At 38.7% G+C, this 18,257-nt stretch overlaps 1 pseudogene; it reads left to right on the top strand.

Moving 5' to 3' along the window:
- The first annotated feature begins 5,365 nt into the window (after nucleotides 1-5,365).
- Nucleotides 5,366-5,956, top strand: LOC140527169 (cofilin-2-like; annotated as a pseudogene).
- Nucleotides 5,957-18,257: the final 12,301 nt, after the last annotated feature.

Raw genomic sequence — 18,257 nt, 5'->3', positions numbered from 1 at the left:
TGGGCCTCAGTTTCCTCATCTCTAAAATGAGGAGATTGGACCACATAAGGAGTTCTTCACCTTTTTGTGTCATGGGCCTCTTTGGTAAGCTGATGAAACCTGTTGACCCATCCACAAAATAACATTTTTAAATGTATAAAATTAAAAAATTGAAAGTATGTCAGGTACTGATTAAGGGCTAGAGATACCAATTCAATTGAATCATAGTTATAATTTTTTTTCAAAACAAGTTCAGCAATCACAGGTTAGGACCCTCTGGACTAGTTAATCCCTTCCCATTCTAGAATCTCCCATCCTGTGCTCCTATAACTAGAGCAGGACCCCCAGTCCCAGGGCTAGTCCTGAGGAAGAACAGTCTGTCCTGTTGATTGGTTAACAGCCTTCCCTGCTGCCACTGCCTCTTTGGTTGACCTTGGCTGAGCATGGCAGGCTCAGATGTGAGGCAGTTCTGCTCCTTCTCTCAGAGGTATATGAATATAACGTTACATATCCAGGCAATGAATCTTCACCCACCTCTCCCATTTAAGAAAGATGACAAAATCCTTTCCCCAAAGCAATCCAAAGCAATCTTCATTTCAGTTTAAATGAAAAAAGGGAAAAAGGAATTTTAACTGGCTGGTAGGCAAGCTGAAAGAGGATTTTTCTTCCTAATTGACTGCCTGAGAGCTGCTTCCTACGAAACCATTGTTACCTAGTTATTCATATTTAAGGAAATGATAAATTAATTAAAACCCTAAATCATCAACAAGACATTTTATTTCTCTCTGCTGGGATTAATGAAGTGCATTTGAGAATCAAAATCTAAGATGCAAACTTCCACAATCCTTTTTTGCTTTATTATCTGTACTTCTGTAGAGGGCAGCACCATTCCTCAACTCACCCAGGTTCACATCAGTTTTTTAATGGACTTTTCACTCTCTCTTGATCCTCTAACCAATCAGTTGCCATGTCTTATCATTTCTACCTAATAACATCTCTCTCATCTGTATTCTTCTCTCTAAAAACTGTCAGCACCCTAGTTCAGGTCCTCATTACCTATTGCATCTAGACTATTGCAACAACCTTCTAATGAGTCTCCCAGCCATAAGTCTTTCACCTTTCTGATCCAACCTGCATGAAGTTGCCAAAGTGGTTGTCCTAAAGCACAGGTTCAACTGTATCATTCCCCTCATCAATAAACTCCAGTGGTTCCTTATTCCATCTAGAATAAATTTAAATTTCTGTTTGCTTCTTAAAGCTCTTCACACACTGATCCCAACCTACCTTTCCAACTTTATTATGTAAAATTCCCCTTTCTGCATACTACAATCCAATCAAAATGGCCATCTTGCTAAACCTCAAACATAACACTCCACCTCTCATCTCCACACCTTTGTACAAGTCATTCCCATGCCTACACTGAATTTCCTGCTCATCATATCTTAGAATCCCACATTTCCTTCAAAACTCAGTTTTTTCCATTCTACCCAACAACTGGTGTCTTCCCTCACAAAATTATCTTGTATTTATTTGTCTATATTTTATACATATTTAAATATAACACTTTGTCTCTTCCAATAGAATGCAATATCATTGAAGACAAATTATTTCATTTTTATCCTTGTATCCCTAGCACCTACAGCAGTGCCTGGCACATAGTAGGAGTTCAATAAATGGTTCTTGATTGATTGACTTCATAGCATCACAGCTTCAGGACTGGACCTGACCCCAGAGATCATCTGGTCCAACTCTCATTTTATAGATGAGGAAACTGAAGCCCAGAGAGGGGAAGTTTCTTGGTTTAAAAGCCACATATTTGAACCATTTATCTGACTCCAATTCCAGCCCACTTTCCAATGCAACATCCTCCTGAAAGCAGTAAACATGAGCTCGCTTCCACAAAAACAGGACACACACACAGCTCCTACCAGTGATCAGAACTTGAGAAGCAGAACAAGAGAGGACGGGGCAATGGTTTAGAGTCAGAAGACTTTGGTTTGAGTTTCAGCTCCACAATTTTCTGTCTACTTGACTTTCATCAAGTCAGAAACTTTCTGAGTTTCAGTTTCCTCATCTGCTAAATAAAGGGTTGATGACCATTAAAGTTCCCTTCAAACTCTAAACCTGTAACTACAAATCCTGAGTGGAAAATCAGGATAAGAGAGAGAGAGACTCATAGGAAAACTTGACAAATACAAATGTGTGTGTGTGTGTGTGTCTGAGTATGTACGTATACGTGTGTATGTATATGAATTGTTAACTGGAAGTTTCAAACAAGGCAGAGTTCAAAAAACTAATTGTGTGGCTAAAAATATTTCTAAGAAGTATTCTTCTTTACATAAGAGAGGGAAATTGCCCAGAGCTCTCTGTAGTTAAAATTAAAAGATTAATGCAATCCTTGTGCCAGTTCATGAATCACAATCCCCATTTAGAAAAACACCAACAGCATTATTTAACAAAGTAATGCCCTAATTATGTGATGTGCCTCATTCAGCCACAAAGTCCCAGTGAGGCCCAAGTGTTTAATTTTCTTGTTCTGTTTGATGAATTCAACACTAAAGACAAATTATAAAGTCATATAAAATGGAGATTTTTCTGATCCATAGATTTCAGAATGAAGGATATCAGAGCTTGACAGGAATCACTGCAGACACCATATTCTAGCCTATCCCATCAGATACTGAGGATACTAAGGGGTCAAAAGAAAAGTGAGAGATACCCATACACCCCAGGATGGGAAGAGGAAAGGAGAAAGAATTTACTACCCTTTCTGGACTCCCACCACCATTTGTGGGTATTAGTAAACAACCTGGGAACTAGTATTTGGTCCTTAGAGGTTAAAAAACTGTAATGGCTAAATACTAATAAGCCCTATAAATTGGGCACCTCCATTTCTCCTCATCTTTTTCGAAACTCTCTTCAATCTAGCTTCAGATATCATTCAGCTGAAAAAACTCTCTCCAAAATTACCAATAATCTCTTAATTGCCAAATCTAATGGTCCTTTCTCAGTCCTCATCCTTCCAGACCTCTCTGCAACCTCTCTCTGATCCTCTTTATCACCTTCTTCTCTCAGGTACTCTCCTGTCTAGGCTTTTGTAACTCTGCTCAGTCCTGTTTCTCCTTCTGTCCATCTAACTGCTTCTGTTCAGTTTATTTTGATGATGATGTTAGAAGCTAGATTGCAGAGAATTGAGAATAAAATAAGATGAGAAGAAGTGGAGGCACTTTCCCTTGACACTTTTTCACTGGCGGTCCTACTCCCCACCCCTACCCCTATGCCTGGAATATTCTCCCTCCTCACCTCTACTTCCTGGCTTTTCTGGCTTCCTTCAGGAGTTAGCCTAAATGCCAGCTCCTGAAAAAGACCTTTCTCATATTCCACACTGCTAATACTTCCTTCATCTACAACTACCTCCCATTTACTCTGTCTATATTTTATGTATTTTCATAATTTGTATTATGTGCATTAGCATGTGAACTCCTTGAGGGCAGAGACAGGAATCTTGCCTTTCTTTGTGGAGACAGGAGCAATAGGGAGCTAATATATGGAATGAATGTGATTCTCTTAGATGCTCTTTCCTCACCGTGGTTTTCATGTTTTCTCTTCTCTCCTACCTATCAGATAGGGCAGCTAGGTGGTGCAGTGGATAGAGCACCAGTGCAGGAGTCAGGAGGACTCAGATCTCACCTCAGACACTTGACACTCACTAGCTGTTTAACCTTGGGCAAGTCACTTAATTCCAATTGCCTCATCCTGGGTCATCTCTAGTCATCCTGATGAAAATCTGATCACTGGATTCAGATGGCTCTGGAGGTGAAGTGAGGCTGGTGACCTGCACAGCCCTCCCTCACTCACTCAAAACAAAATCAAGTGCAAGTCATGTCATCATTTCTCTGATGGCATGGTGTACTTCGAAGGACAAAGGACGAACACATACCTATCAGATCACTCCTTCTCAGTCTCCTTTGTTAGATCATCATCATTACTGCTTCCCCTAAGTATGTGTGTGTGTGTGTGTGTGTGTGTGTAGATATAGATAGATAGATAGATAGATAGATAGATAGATAGATAGATAGATAGATAGATAGATAGACAGACAGACAGACAGACAGATAGATATACCACAAGGTTCTGTCCCTTGGCCTTCTTCATTTCCCTCTATTTTTCCCTCTATACATTTCCTCTTGGCAAAATCATCCACTTTGTTGTTGCTGTCATTGTTCATTCTTGAAGAGGACCAGTCACATCAGGAGGCCGATGTCTTGACTTGTGAGTGAATTGGATTTAAGTGAAGCAGAGCTGCACAAAGTCATCAGCCTCACTCTCTCCTCCAGAGTCATCAAAGTCCAATGGCAAGAAAAGAATCAAGATGACTGGAGACAGCCCAGGTGAAATCATCCAGTTTAATTATCATATAAATGCAGATGAATCCCACATTCACATATCTGGCACTGATCTGTCTCCTGACTTCTAGTCCCATATCACCAACTGCCTATTGGATATCTCCAAATAGATGCCCATAGACATCTTAAATTCATTATGTCCAACAGTACTCTTTTCCCCAACCAACTCTTGTCCCCTTCTTTCAAACTTTCTTTATACTCTCAAGGGCACCACCTTCCTCCTTAATCACCTAGGTTCACAATCTCAGTGTTCTCCATCTGTCTAGCAAGTTTGAGTTGCTAAGTCTTGTCAGTTCTACCTCTACAGCATCTTTCACATTTGTCCCCTTTACCTCTACTCACAAAGTTTAACACCCTAATTCAGGCCCTCCTCACCTCTCACTTGTAGTGTGGCAATAGCTTCCTAATGGGTCTCCCTACTTCAGGCTCTCACTTCTCCATTCAAACACAACACAACTGCCAAACTGATTCCTAGGATATAGGTCAGGTCAGGTCCCCTGTGCTATGGAAAATTCCTTTAGAGAGAAATTATCATTGATACCTTTGTGTCTCCAGCACCTAGCACACTATCTGGCACATACATAGAAGGTTCATTGGAAATGTTTGTTAATTGACAGTAGTGGAACAGGGTGGAAAATGTGTTAGAATCACCAAGGCAACTCATTCCATTTTTGGACATCTCCAAATGTTATAGTAGGTTGTTTTTTTTTAAATATTGAGCTGATAACTGTCATCTTTTTACCTCCAAAACTTGCTCATAGTTCTGCCCCCTCTGGGGGCCAAGCAGAACAAATTTGATCTATCTTTCACAGTTATCATGCCTTTCTTAGTCTTCTCTTCCCCACGCTAGAATTTGTAAAGAAATTATCCATCTTGGTGTCTCCTACTGCTGCTCCTCCTCTTCTCTCCTCTTTCCTCTTCTTCTCCTCCTCTCCCCAGACTGAGAATCCTCTGCTGCAGCCCTTACCATTCTGGGAATCATGCCTTCTGGAGTAACTATGAATGATGAAGTAACCAAAATTTTTAATGACATGAAAGTAAGGAAATCTTCTATACAAGATGAGAAAGAAAGAGAGAGAGAAAGAAAGAAGGAAGGAAGGGAAGGAAGGAAGGAAGGAAGGAAGGAAGGAAGGAAGGAAGGAAGGAAGGAAGGAAGGAAGGAAGGAAGGATGCAGTTCTCTTCTGTTTAGGTGGTGACAAAACAAATAATTGCAGAAGAAGCAAAGCAGATCTTGGTGGGTGACATTCGTGATACTGTAGAGGACCCTTACATATCTTTTGTGAAGATACTACCTCTAAATGATTACTGCTACGCTTTGTATGATGCCACATATGAGACAAAAGATTGTAAGAAAGAAGACCTAGTATTTTTTATATTCTGGGCTCCTGAATGTGCACCTTTAAAAAGCAAGATGATTTATGCTAGTGCTAAAGGTTCTATTACAAAGAAATTTACAGGTATTAAACATGAGTGGCTAGTAAATGGCTTGGATGATATCACGCATCCTTCAACGCTTGGAGAGAAATTGGAATGCAATGTCGTAGTTTCACTCTAGGGAAGACCTTTATAAAATGACAGTGAAGTGGCATCCAGAAGTAGCTTTCATTTCTGCAACTCCATTAGTTGCAATAGTTTTTGTCTCTTTCCATACCTTCCCAGAAAACATAAAGGGAATGTCAGTAATTTAAGCAGCCTGCCAGTGATTGCCATTAGACTGTTTCATCTTGGTAGTTATGTATAGAACCTGAGGAATGCCTTCACATCACATTAGCCAAAACAAATGGCATTATAAGCATCTCTTGTAGAACTAAGATGAATATGACAGTCAATATGAATAGCTTAGAAAACTGCAAAGGGTTAACTAATTGAATGCCTTGAAAGTATGATCTACTGGTCAGATGCTAAAGTTCATTCAGTATTACTTAAAATTGCACTTGATTGCAGTTCCTGAAGCTCTTATGCTCCGCACACCAAACCTGCTTTTAACATTCCTATTGTGACACAGCAGGAGAGATAGATAGACAGATAGATAGATAGATAGATAGATAGATAGATAGATAGATAGATAGATAGATAGATACATAGATACATAGATACATAGATACATAGATACATAGATACATAGATACATAGATATCGATAGATGATAGATACATAGATAGACAGATACATAGATAGATAGATGATACATAGATAGATACATAGAAACATACATAGATATGTGTGTATATGTATATGTATTACATATACATATATACACACATATATAAATATGCACATATATTTATATGTGTTACTATGCATTAAAAGCATGTTTATGTAATAAGGTTTTCCCCCTCAAAAAGGAATGCCAATTAAGTTGTCATGACTGTCATCAAATTATTGTAGTACCTCAGTCTTCATTCCTGTTATCTACATATCTTCCTAAATGAAGTAGTTGTTAAGGCTTTTTTATTTTCCATTAAAGGTACACTACAGAACAGGAGTAGGAGTTAAGTGTTTACCATATGAGTCTTGCAACACTAAAGATATTTTGAAAAATGTAGTTATAATGGCAGTTTCTGTATGAACAATCTTAAGTGGAACACTGGTTTTGGGATCAAACTCCCCAGCACCCCCATAAAATTGGTCACGTGCAAAAAATAAAAAAAAACAACTTGTTGCTCATTACAAAAAAAGAAAAAAGAAATTATCCATTTTGTACTTGTTCAATATTTGAGACAAGTAAGTTCCATTCTTTTTCTCATATGCATCCTGTGTTGGAACTTAATTAGGAAAGCACACATATTAAATGTCAGGGTTCCAGCAATTACTCAGAAAAGGTTCAGAATGATTAAGGGGGCTCTTGTTTCTGAAATTTCTCAAGTCAAACAGGTTAATGTCAAGGCAAAGCTAAGGACAGTCTGGAGCAAAGCCCTACATAGCTGCATATTGTAGCTATCTGGTCCATATAGAAATACAACAGTCTCAAAAGGATCACAGGTTCGTTTAGTTGTGTCCATAATTATGGTAGAACAGAATCAAACAGAGTCAATTGATCAACAAGTATTTATTAAGCACCTCCTATGTGCACAGTCATTGTGCTAGGCACTGAGGATACAAAGACAAAGAAGGAAGGAAGGAAGGAAGGAAGGAAGGAAGGAAGGAAGGAAGGAAGGAAGGAAGGAAGGAAGGAAGGAAGGAAGGAAGGAAGGAAGGAAGAGCCTTGCCCTCTAGGAGCTTTTAGGAGAGGAGACACTGTGTGCATCTATGTTAAGTACATACAGAATATACCAAGATCTCATCCAGCAATGACCTTCTACAATTTTGTAATATTTAATGAATTTCCTTTAAAGGGATACAGCACTCTCCTAGACTGCTAGGGGGCAACATAGTGCAAAGAGTACCTGTTCTGGAATCAGGAAACCTCATCATGAGCTCAGATCTAGCCTCAGATACTAACTGTGTGACCCTGGGCAAGTCACTTCACCCTGTTTGCCCCAGTTGCCTCATCTGTAAAATAAGCTGGAGAAGGGAATGGCAAACCACTCCTGTATCTTTGTTGAGAAAACCCTAAATGGGGTCAGGAAGAATTGGACACAACTGAAAATAACTGAACAACAACAAGCAACTACACTCTCCAGGTGAAAGTGATTCCTACTGTTTCAACAAGAAAGCAAAAACAATATTCTTAGCTATTCCAGAAGTCCAGAAAAAGGGCAGGATTACTAAGTTTACTAAGTCATACATACAGACACACACACACACACACACACACACACACACAACCTCCACCCTCTGCCACCATTCGTTTGAACCAAATTTTCTCTTCACCAGAACGCTAGAAGAGCTAGGTTTTATTAGCCTCATATCCTCTAATCCATCCTCTCAGCCTTGCATTTATTAGGCTGTTCACTGAAAGTCAGAGGGACATAAAGCAAAGAGACAAATTTCCTGGACAGGAAGTCAGTTCAGCTTGTGGACAAATTAAGACACAGAGATACATCATCTAGGCTAAAGCTACAAAATGAATTAGATGTATTAAGAAGTATTTTTTAAAAGCATAAATCATAATTATTCATTCAATCAATATGTACTGCAGAATATCTAATGTATTTGAAGCCTATGGACTGGGCTCTGTGGGGGACCCAAAACAGAATGAGACAAAGCCCTTGAAGTTAAGAAACTTATAATCCACAAGGAGGTGTGAGATCTATAAAAATAACACATTCTTCTTTGTGCAGCTAAATGCTATAGTATTTTTAAATAACAAGCCCTAGAAATTTGGAGGAAAAAATCTATTTGGAAGGCTCTAGAAATGTTACATAGAATTGGTCATATTCCTATGGACAAGAACTAGACAGGCAGAGAAGAGGGAGGGGACAGAATATTAGGAATAATACCCAAAGTGTCTTCCCTCAATCAATGAGAGCCATAGTGAATATGGGTTTTAGGCATGGTCTTTAAGAAAGAAATCTAGGGGGGTGGAGCCAAGATGGCAGAGTAGAAAGACACACATATGCAGGGTCTCCCCCCACAGCCCATAAAATACCTGTAGAGAGGGACTCTCAACAAATTTTGGAGCAGCAGAAGTGGAGAACAACAGAGTGGAAGAGATTTCCAGCCCAGGGTGACCTGAAAGGCCCACAGGAAACATCAGTTGCACCAGATGCAGAATGGAGCATGGAGCCCAGCCCAGACTTGGCTGCATGACTGTGGGAGGAGGACACCTCGGGGGCGGAATCTCCAGTTGCAACAACAGCAGTGGGTCCTCAGATCCCTCAACCCACAAGCGCCAAAGGTCAGTGACAGGGTTTTTTCAGATGGCCAGGAAGGGAGAAGGGCCTTCCCATAACTCCAGCCTCAGGCAGCAGCCCGAAGAGGCCACATCAGGCAGGTGGCAGCAGTTTTCACAGCAGCCCCTACAGCAGCCCACAACCATTGTTGGATCGTAAAAAACCCCTGGGGGCACTGAGGAGCTGAGTCTTTCCTCCCTTATGTGGAGGCCCTGAGGGAGCAGGTCTTTGTCTTGCACTGAATGGCAGCCCTGCCCATCCAGCTTATCTGAAAATCAGCCCCCAGCGCTGACTTGGAGAAGCTGGAGGCCAGGTGGCTGTGGAAAGGTAACAGTTAAGATTCTGGACACAAAAATCTCTCCCTGCTTCCAGATCAGTGTACATACTGGATTGTGCCACCCTGGAAGAACTGAGATATTACAGATTCCCAGAGTATACCCTACTCTTGACAAAGGACCCAAAAGTCAAATAACTGGTTGGGAAAATGCCCAAAAAAGGGAAAAAAAATAAGACTATAGAAGGTTACTTTCTTGGTGAACAGATATCTTCTCCCATCCTTTCTGATGAGGAAGAACAATGCTTACCATCAGGGAAAGACATAAAAGTCAAGGCTTCTGTATCCCAAACATCCAAAATAAATATTCAATGGTCTCAGGCCATTGAAGAGCTCAAAAAGGATTTTGAAAATCAAGTAAGAGAGGTAGAGGAAAAATTGGGAAGAGAAATGAGAGAGATGCAAGAAAAGCATGAAAAGCAGGTCAACACCTTGCTAAAGGAGACCCAAAAAAAATGCTGAAGAAAATAACACCTTGAAAAATAGGCTAACTCAATTGGCAAAAGAGATTCAAAACGCCAATGAGGAGAAGAATGCTTTCAAAAGCAGAATTAGCCAAATGGAAAAGGAGGTTCAAAAGCTCACTGAAGAAAATAGTTCTTTCAAAATTAGAATGGAACAGATGGAGGCTAATGACTTTATGAGAAACCAAGAAATCACAAAACAAAACCAAAAGAATGAAAAAATGGAAGATATTGTGAAATATCTCAGAAAAACAACTGACTTGGAAAATAGATCCAGGAGAGACAATTTAAAAATTATGGGACTACCTGAAAGCCAGGATCAAAAAAGGAGCCTCGACATCATCTTTCATGAAATTATCAAGGAAAATTGCCCTGATATTCTAGAACCAGGAGGCAAAATAAATATTGAAAGACTCCACCCATCACCTCCTGAAAGAGATCTCAAAAGAGAAACTCCTAGGAATATTGCGGCCAAATTCCAGAGTTCCCTGGTCAAGGAGAAAATATTGCAAGCAGCTAGAAAGAAACAATTCAAGTATTGTGGAAATACAATCAGGATAACACAAGATCTAGCAGCTTCTACATTAAGGGATCAAAGGGCATGGATAGGATATTCCAGAAGTCAAAGGAACTAGGACTAAAACCAAGAATCACCTACCCAGAAAAACTGAGTATAATACTTCAGGGGGAAAAATTGGTCTTTCAATGAAATTGAGGACTTTCAAGCATTCTTGATGAAGAGACCAGAGCTGAAAAGAAAATTTGACTTCCAAACACAAGAATGAAAAGAAGCATGAAAAGGTAAACAGCAAAGAGAAGTCATAAGGGACTTACTAAAGTTGAACTGCTTAGATTCCTACATGGTAAGACAATATTTGTAACTCTTGAAACTTTTCAGTATCTGGGTAATTGGTGGGTTTACATACACACACACAGAGAGAGCAGAGTGAACTGAATAGGATGGGATCATATCTTAAAAAAAATTAAATTAAGCGGTGAGAGAGAAATATATTGGGAGGAGAAAGGGAGAAATGGAATGGGGCAAATTATCTCCCATAAAAGAGGCAAGTAAATGATTTTTCAGAGGAGGGACAAAGTAGGGAGGTGAGAGAAAAAACATGAAACTTACTCTCATCACATTTGACTAAATAAGGAATAAAATGCACACTTATTTTGGTATAAAAACCTATCTTACAATACAGGAAAGTGGGGGAGAAGGCGATAAGCAGGGTGGGGGGGATGATGGAAGGGAGGGCAATGGGAGGAGGGAGCAATTAGTAGTCAGCACTCTTGCAGAGAGATAGGATCAAAAGAGATAATAGAATAAATGGGGGGCAGGACAGGATGGAGGGAAACATAGTTAGTTTTACACAACATGACTATTATGGAATGCATTTGCAAAATTTCACAGATATGGCCTATATTGAATTGCTTGCCTTCCCAAAGGGAATGGGTGGGGAGGGAGGGATGAAGAGAAGTTGGAACTCAAAGTTTTAGGAACAACTATTGAGTATTGTTCTTGCAACTAGGAAATAAGAAATACAGGTAATGGGGTATAGAAATTTATCTTGCCATACAGGACAAAAGAGAAGATGGGGATAAGGGAAAGGAGGGATGTTAGAAGGGAGGGCAGATTGGTGATAGGGGTAATTAGAATGCTTGGCATTTTGGGGTGGGGGGAGGGGAGAAATGGGGAGAAAATTGGAACCCAAAAATTTTTTGGAAATGAAGGTTGAAAACTTAAATAAATAAATTTAACAAAAAAAAAAAAAAGAAAGAAAGAAAGAAAACTAACCAATAAATCCCAAGATATCTAGGTAGGTTTCAGCCTTCAAAATTTACCTTCCTTTGGGCAGAGCAACCTCAGGTAAGGGTATGATATGAGAGGAGAGGAGGAGAAGGGAGGAGGAAAGAGGAAAGGGAAGTGGAGGAAAAGAAAATTCATAAATCATAAGCCAGTAAGTTTGCCTTTAATTTCTGGTAAAATTCTGGAGCATACTCATAAAAGGGTGGTTAGTGAACATTCAGATAAGGAAGCAGTGATCAGAATGAGTTAATATGGCTTCATCCAGATCAGATGAGGCAAGACTAACTCTTTTTTTTTTTTTGACTGAGATACTAGGTTGCTAGAGTAAGGCAATGCTATAAATATAGTATATCTAAATTTCAGACTACTCACAGGTTGTGGTTTGTCCCCTCACTGTATCCTGGGCCATCTCCAGTTGTCCTCATCTATATCTGGCCACTGAACTCAGATGGCTCTAGAAGAAAAAGTGAGACTTTGCACAGCCTTCCTTCACTTAAAACCAATTCACTTGCAAATCATGGCATCGTCTTTCTGACATTACAATCCATGAAGAATAAACTATAACATGCACTCAATACCTGTTGAACTGCACCACTGAGGATTTAGTCCTCCTCTTCATCACCCTTCCTGCCCCCCCCCCCAACTCCACCTTTCACTTCCTTCTCTAAGGACTGTAATCAAATCCCCACAACCATCACCTCTATGAAAGGCATGTTGCTGGGCTGCTCTACAGTTCTGCCCACCACCTCTGTGATTCCTCAGACCATAAATCCCTTCCCTGGCCATTCCTCTCCTATGTGTGTTGTCACCCTCTTTAGAATGTAAGCTTCTTGAGGCCAGAAACTGTTTATTTTTTGTATTTATGGTCTTTAACCCAGTGCTTGGTACATAGTGCTGAAAAATGGTTTTCATTCATTTATTCATTCTATCCATTCATTCTAAAGCCCAACTCAAATACTGTTACCTCATGAAACCTTCACTAATCACCCCAAATAATCCAGGTCATGATCTTGAACCTCAAGGAGTACTTTGTTTATACAGTTCTAATACATTTATTACCTATTCTAGGTATCTGTGCTTATTCACCTTCTAGACTATATGATCAATAACAGGACTTACATCTTATCTAAAATTTGTCTGTATTAGAGTATTGTATTGCAGAAGGTGCTAAATAAGTCTATTTTAAATTTTTTTAATTTTATTTTTAATTTGTGGAATAAAACAAGCATTTCTTTAACAGTACAACTTTTAAAAGATGATTACACATGAAACTGCAAAAATATTATGTACAACATACTATTCCTTTTAAATACATAATAAACTTATCATGTAAATTTCTTTTCCTTCTTTCCCCTCCCCCTTCCTCCTCCTAGAGATGGCTACCATTAGACACAAATATGCATACCCACACTCACACACACACACACACACACACACACACACACACACACACATATAAAATCATTCTATATATACTTCTATTTATCAGTTTTTTCTGGATTCAGATAGTGTCTTCCTTCATATCCTTTGTTAAATGAGTCTATGAAATTAATGTCTAAAGGTGAAGATTGATTGAGCCAATCACTCAAATCATCCTCCGCTTAAAGTAGCTAAATAATGCTATGTTCAGATACTTTTGTCAAAGGTACCTCTCCACTGCTGTACCAATCAGAGGTATGAAGTAGGTGTGAGAAAAGCCAAAATATCTCTAGTGTTTATACATCCAGTGTTAATTAAAGTCTTCAGACTAAATAGAAAAGTCCTTGATCATTTTAGAAATCCTTGAAAGTCATTAGATGAACAAAAGGCTACTAATGCATCCCTCCCAAAATTACCTTGTATTTTTTTAATAGACTTATTCATGTATTTCTTGCCTCCCCCATAGAATGTAAGCTCTTTGAGGAAATGAATTGTTTCAGTTTTTTGTCTTTATATCTTTGGAGTCTAGCATGGAATCCAACCTATTTTTTCTGTTCAGTCATTCCAGTTGTATCCAACTCTTCATGACCCTATGGTTTGGGGTTTTTTTTTGGGGGGGGGGGGCCAGTTCTTGGAAAGGATGCTGGAGTGGTTTGTCATTTCCTTCTCCAGCTCATTTTACAGATGAGGAGCTAAAACAAATGGTTAAGTGACTTGCCCAAGATCACACAGCTAATAAGTGAGTTCAAATTTTAATTTCTTTCTGATTCCAAACCTCATGCTCTATCCATTGCACCGTCTAGCTGCCCAAGGAAGTACTACCATGTCATATACACATTCATGCAATAACCTCCTACCATGTCTCACACACACCCATTCAATGAACTCCAGGGACTCCCTAATTCGTCCAGGATCAAATACAAATCCTCTGGTATTCAAAGTCCTTCATAACCAACCTTACTCCACTCCCAACTCCTTTTCAGTCTTCTTACACCTTATTCCCTGGTACTCTTCAATCCACTGACACTGTCCTCCTGGCTGTTCTATTAACAAAAGACTTGATTTCTCTGCTCAGGATATTCTCTTTGACTGTCCCCCATACCTGGAATGCTCTCCCTCCTCCACACTGACTACTGACCTCTTTGGCTTGCTTTAAGTCCCTTTAGAATCCCATCTTCTACAAGAAGCCTTCTCCAACACTTCTTAATTACAGTGCCTTCCCTCAGTTAATTACTTCCTAATTTGTACATATTTGTTTGCTTGTTGTCTTTCCCATTTGCATTCCAGCACTTAGCAAAGGGCCTGGCACGTAGTAGGGAATTAATAAATATTTTATGACTGACTGATTAACAAGCGCTAGCTTGACTGAAAACTACCATGGATTAGGAGTTAAACATCCTTGTTTCAAACCTTATATCACTCATTTACTTGCTGAGTCATCTTGATTTCTTAAACTCTGAACTTCAATTTCTGAAGTCTGTTGATAAATGTTTAACAACCAACTCTGCCCAAAACAAGACATAATTTTAAGTTTAATCTGCATTATTAGCATTTTCTCCAACCTTTTATTAAGTTTAGATAATCAACAAAACAATAAATCAAGCTCCGATTTAGAGTACTTACCAAATTCTGAGATGTAAAAACGTTGAAAATCTAACAATCAGATCTCCATTAGCTAGTTCTTTCACACATGTACTTCAAACCCTAAAATCACATGATCCTAAATTTTTTCAAAGTGCCTTCTTCACAGCAGCCCCATAAAATAGGTAATGAAAATATGATTATGCTCTTTTTACCGATGAAGAAACTGAGGTTCAGAAAAATGTACTAATAAGCCCATTCTCATATTCCTAACCAGTAAGTGTCAGAATCAAGACTCAAATCCATGTTTTCAAGCCCAGTATCCTTTCAAATATTCCATTTCCCCTCATGGGTAACCCTTTGAAACAGAGTCCCACCAAAATGTTCTAATCACCTCTCACTTCTAGAGGACAGCTGTCTAGAGGAAGCTGTCTTGCTGCCGTTCTGTGACTTACTAATTCAGTTCCATAAACATTTACTAAGTCATCTGGCCCATTTAGAGCACTCTTCCCTAAGAAAGAGACAAGTTTAGATAAGACCTTATTCTTGATCTTATTATACTCAGAATCTAGTAATAGGATAAGACAAAAACAGATAGTGCAATGTAGGACACTTAATGCTAATGCATAAAATGCTAGTGCATTCAATTTACTCCTCCATTCAAAGCCTATGATTCAAAGATCTTACATCACTAAATGAGGTCTGAGGACAGAGGTTTGTTACCAGGATTGGTAAGAAAGAAGAAGGAATCTTACATTTATATCAAAAGATGGAAATACCAAAGCAATCTTCCCTTCTCTTCCCGCACTCCAATTTTATTTGCATTAGCTAATCTTTGCAGGGGATATTTTAGGTGAGAAGTTTGGAACAGTTTGTATGGATAGTGTTTTAACTTAGTTCTTTTAGTGGTTACTTGTATCAATGGTGTGTTTATAAATATTTAACAATCAGTTCTCAAAAAAATGTAGGTAAAATACACTTTTAAGTTTAATCAGAATTATTAATATTTTCTCCATCACTTTCATAAGCTTAGGCAATCAAAAAAACAATAAATCAAGTCCTGATTTGTAGCATTTACTAGTTTCCAAAGTGCAAGTGCTGACATTGAAAATGTAACAATCAGTTCCCTAGAGCCAGTTAGAGCTAGTTCTAGCATAATTCTACCTGTATCTTACTAGGCATGAAAATATTAAAAGAATGTCATTTAAGATGACAATGGCTCCCATTTCTGTTGCATTTGAAAGCTTCTAAAGCACTTTTCTCATGGACTACCCTGTGAGGTAACAGAGGTAGTACATTATTGGTGGACTCGTTTTAAAGACAAGGAAACTGAGGTTCAGAGAGGGAAATGACCTGCCTATGATTAAAATATCAGTGAGTGTCAAAGTTGGGTCTCCTGACTCCAAGTCCAGCACTCATTCTACCATTCCTCAAACAGTATCAAAAAACATTTTTAAGATAAGTAAAATGTATTTCAATTGATAAAAAAACAAACATTTCAGTTACTGTGTTAAGTTGCCATGAGGATGCTTCGTCTCTTCTTTCTCTTTCATTTCTTCTCATATTATTACAGTTACTATTCTGGTTTTTTTTATTCTGACTTCATAAATTTATTTCCAGATGTATTTATAGTCTTCATACTTGTTAGTCTTGATATAATTACAGCATTCTATTAACGTATATCATTTATTCAACCATTTCCCAATTATTGGACCTTTAAGTAGTTGGGATTTGGTGGGGGACTGGTTTGCAAATTACATGTTTTATCATGAAAATCTTTGAGGTGGTCATCCTTTTGTTATTTATGATAATATTTTCATGTTATATCCCCAAAAATAAAATTATTGAGACAAAAGGAATGGTTATTTATATAACCTCTGCCTACCGCCAGATTGCTTTTCAAAAGATTCATTTACCCTTCCACCAATAGTGGAAGAATCTGCCTATGTCTCCACAACCCCCTAAGCTGTGAGTTTTTTCACTTTTAATTATTTTTGCCAACTTTTACATTATTTTATATCTTTCTTAATGAGGTCTTCACACATTTTCAAACTTTTGTTAATAATTTGTCATTCTATCTTTGTAGGGTATGTTGAAATAGAAGGCACTTCAGAGGTCATGGCATACCATGAAATTGGATCAGAGAAATCTCAGTGATTCTGATGGGGCTCTTGGGTGACTGAGCTTGGACCCCAATTCTAAAATCACATTTCTCTCTAAAACTCACATTTCTCAAAATACTATGCCAGGCTCTTTCTCCCCAGCCCAAGAACAACCTGCCCCAGCAAAAACCTTTATGTCTCTTCCTGATACAGTAGCCAGCTTACACCTACAGAATTTATTAGTTTGAACTAGCTGTATACTGGCTGAACTGACTGTGTACTGGGTCATAACGACATTTACTACTCACTAAGTCCTAGACTTAGACATACGTATACTCCCTTACATTTATCTTGTCTAACAAGACATGAGAGCAGCCTGGGTATTATTTAATCTTGACCATTAGTTGACTTAGGCCTAAAACCACACCTCCATGTAGCCGCACCTTGGGCTATTTCCCAATGAACTCTGGGTAAAATGCCTGTGCAGGAAACACTAAAAGTGCACGTTCCTTTAAGAACTAACCACTCCCAAAATCTGCCCCAAATCACCTAGTAAGTATACTCGGAACATGTTTATTATACCATAATCTACCTACAACCCCTTTTAAATCACAGATTCCCTAAGAACTTGCCCACTGAAAAGTGTAATAATTCTTTGCCACCTGGACATCAAGAATGCTTGAGTCCTCGAATCTTTTTCCGGATGGTCATCCAGATGGATGACTCCAGTCTTGAGGTTCTTCTATCTCTCCAGCCCTCATCAATTCCATGACTAATTCCCATGCACCTTTCAGTTTTCCAGCCTTATGGTAACAACTTCCAGCTACGCTGTCTCTGCAATCATGTATTTTATGTAAAAGTGTGCCATGGAATTACAGATTTCATGGCCATTACTACAGAGCAGTATAGTCACCATCACCATTTTAACCCCAGTGGTTTCCATGAATTACCCACAGCTACTCTACTTTCAATGGGGATGATGATCCTATGATGTTTAAAAAGCTGGAGAGACATAGTTTCTGGGTGATTTCATAATTTTATTAATAAGGCTAGCATGTTATTAATAAAAGAGGTCAGTGGCACTCTTGAATGCCAAAGACAATCATGGCAGCAGACTCACAGTTTATATGCCCATGGAAGGGCATTCCCTGAGGCTGATCAATCAATTCTGATTGGTTAACAATTCCAGAATGAATATTACAATGAGGGTCTGGACCTAATGAACTTTTAATTATGTCATTTACTTCTAAATTACCCCCAGCCTTCTACAATCCAATCAAAGAATTTATCCCCACCCAACCTGAGTAGAACAAAATAGGGTTAAATTCCTTCTAAAGTTGGATAAAATCTGACCAAGACTGAGGAGATTTAATTCAGTGTCCTTCAGAA

Source organism: Notamacropus eugenii, chromosome 1 (genome assembly GCF_028372415.1).
Source record: "Notamacropus eugenii isolate mMacEug1 chromosome 1, mMacEug1.pri_v2, whole genome shotgun sequence".
NCBI classification, from domain to species: Eukaryota; Metazoa; Chordata; class Mammalia; order Diprotodontia; family Macropodidae; genus Notamacropus; species Notamacropus eugenii.
Note: the sequence above shows the minus strand (reverse complement) of the source record. Positions and strands in the feature narration are given on the sequence as shown.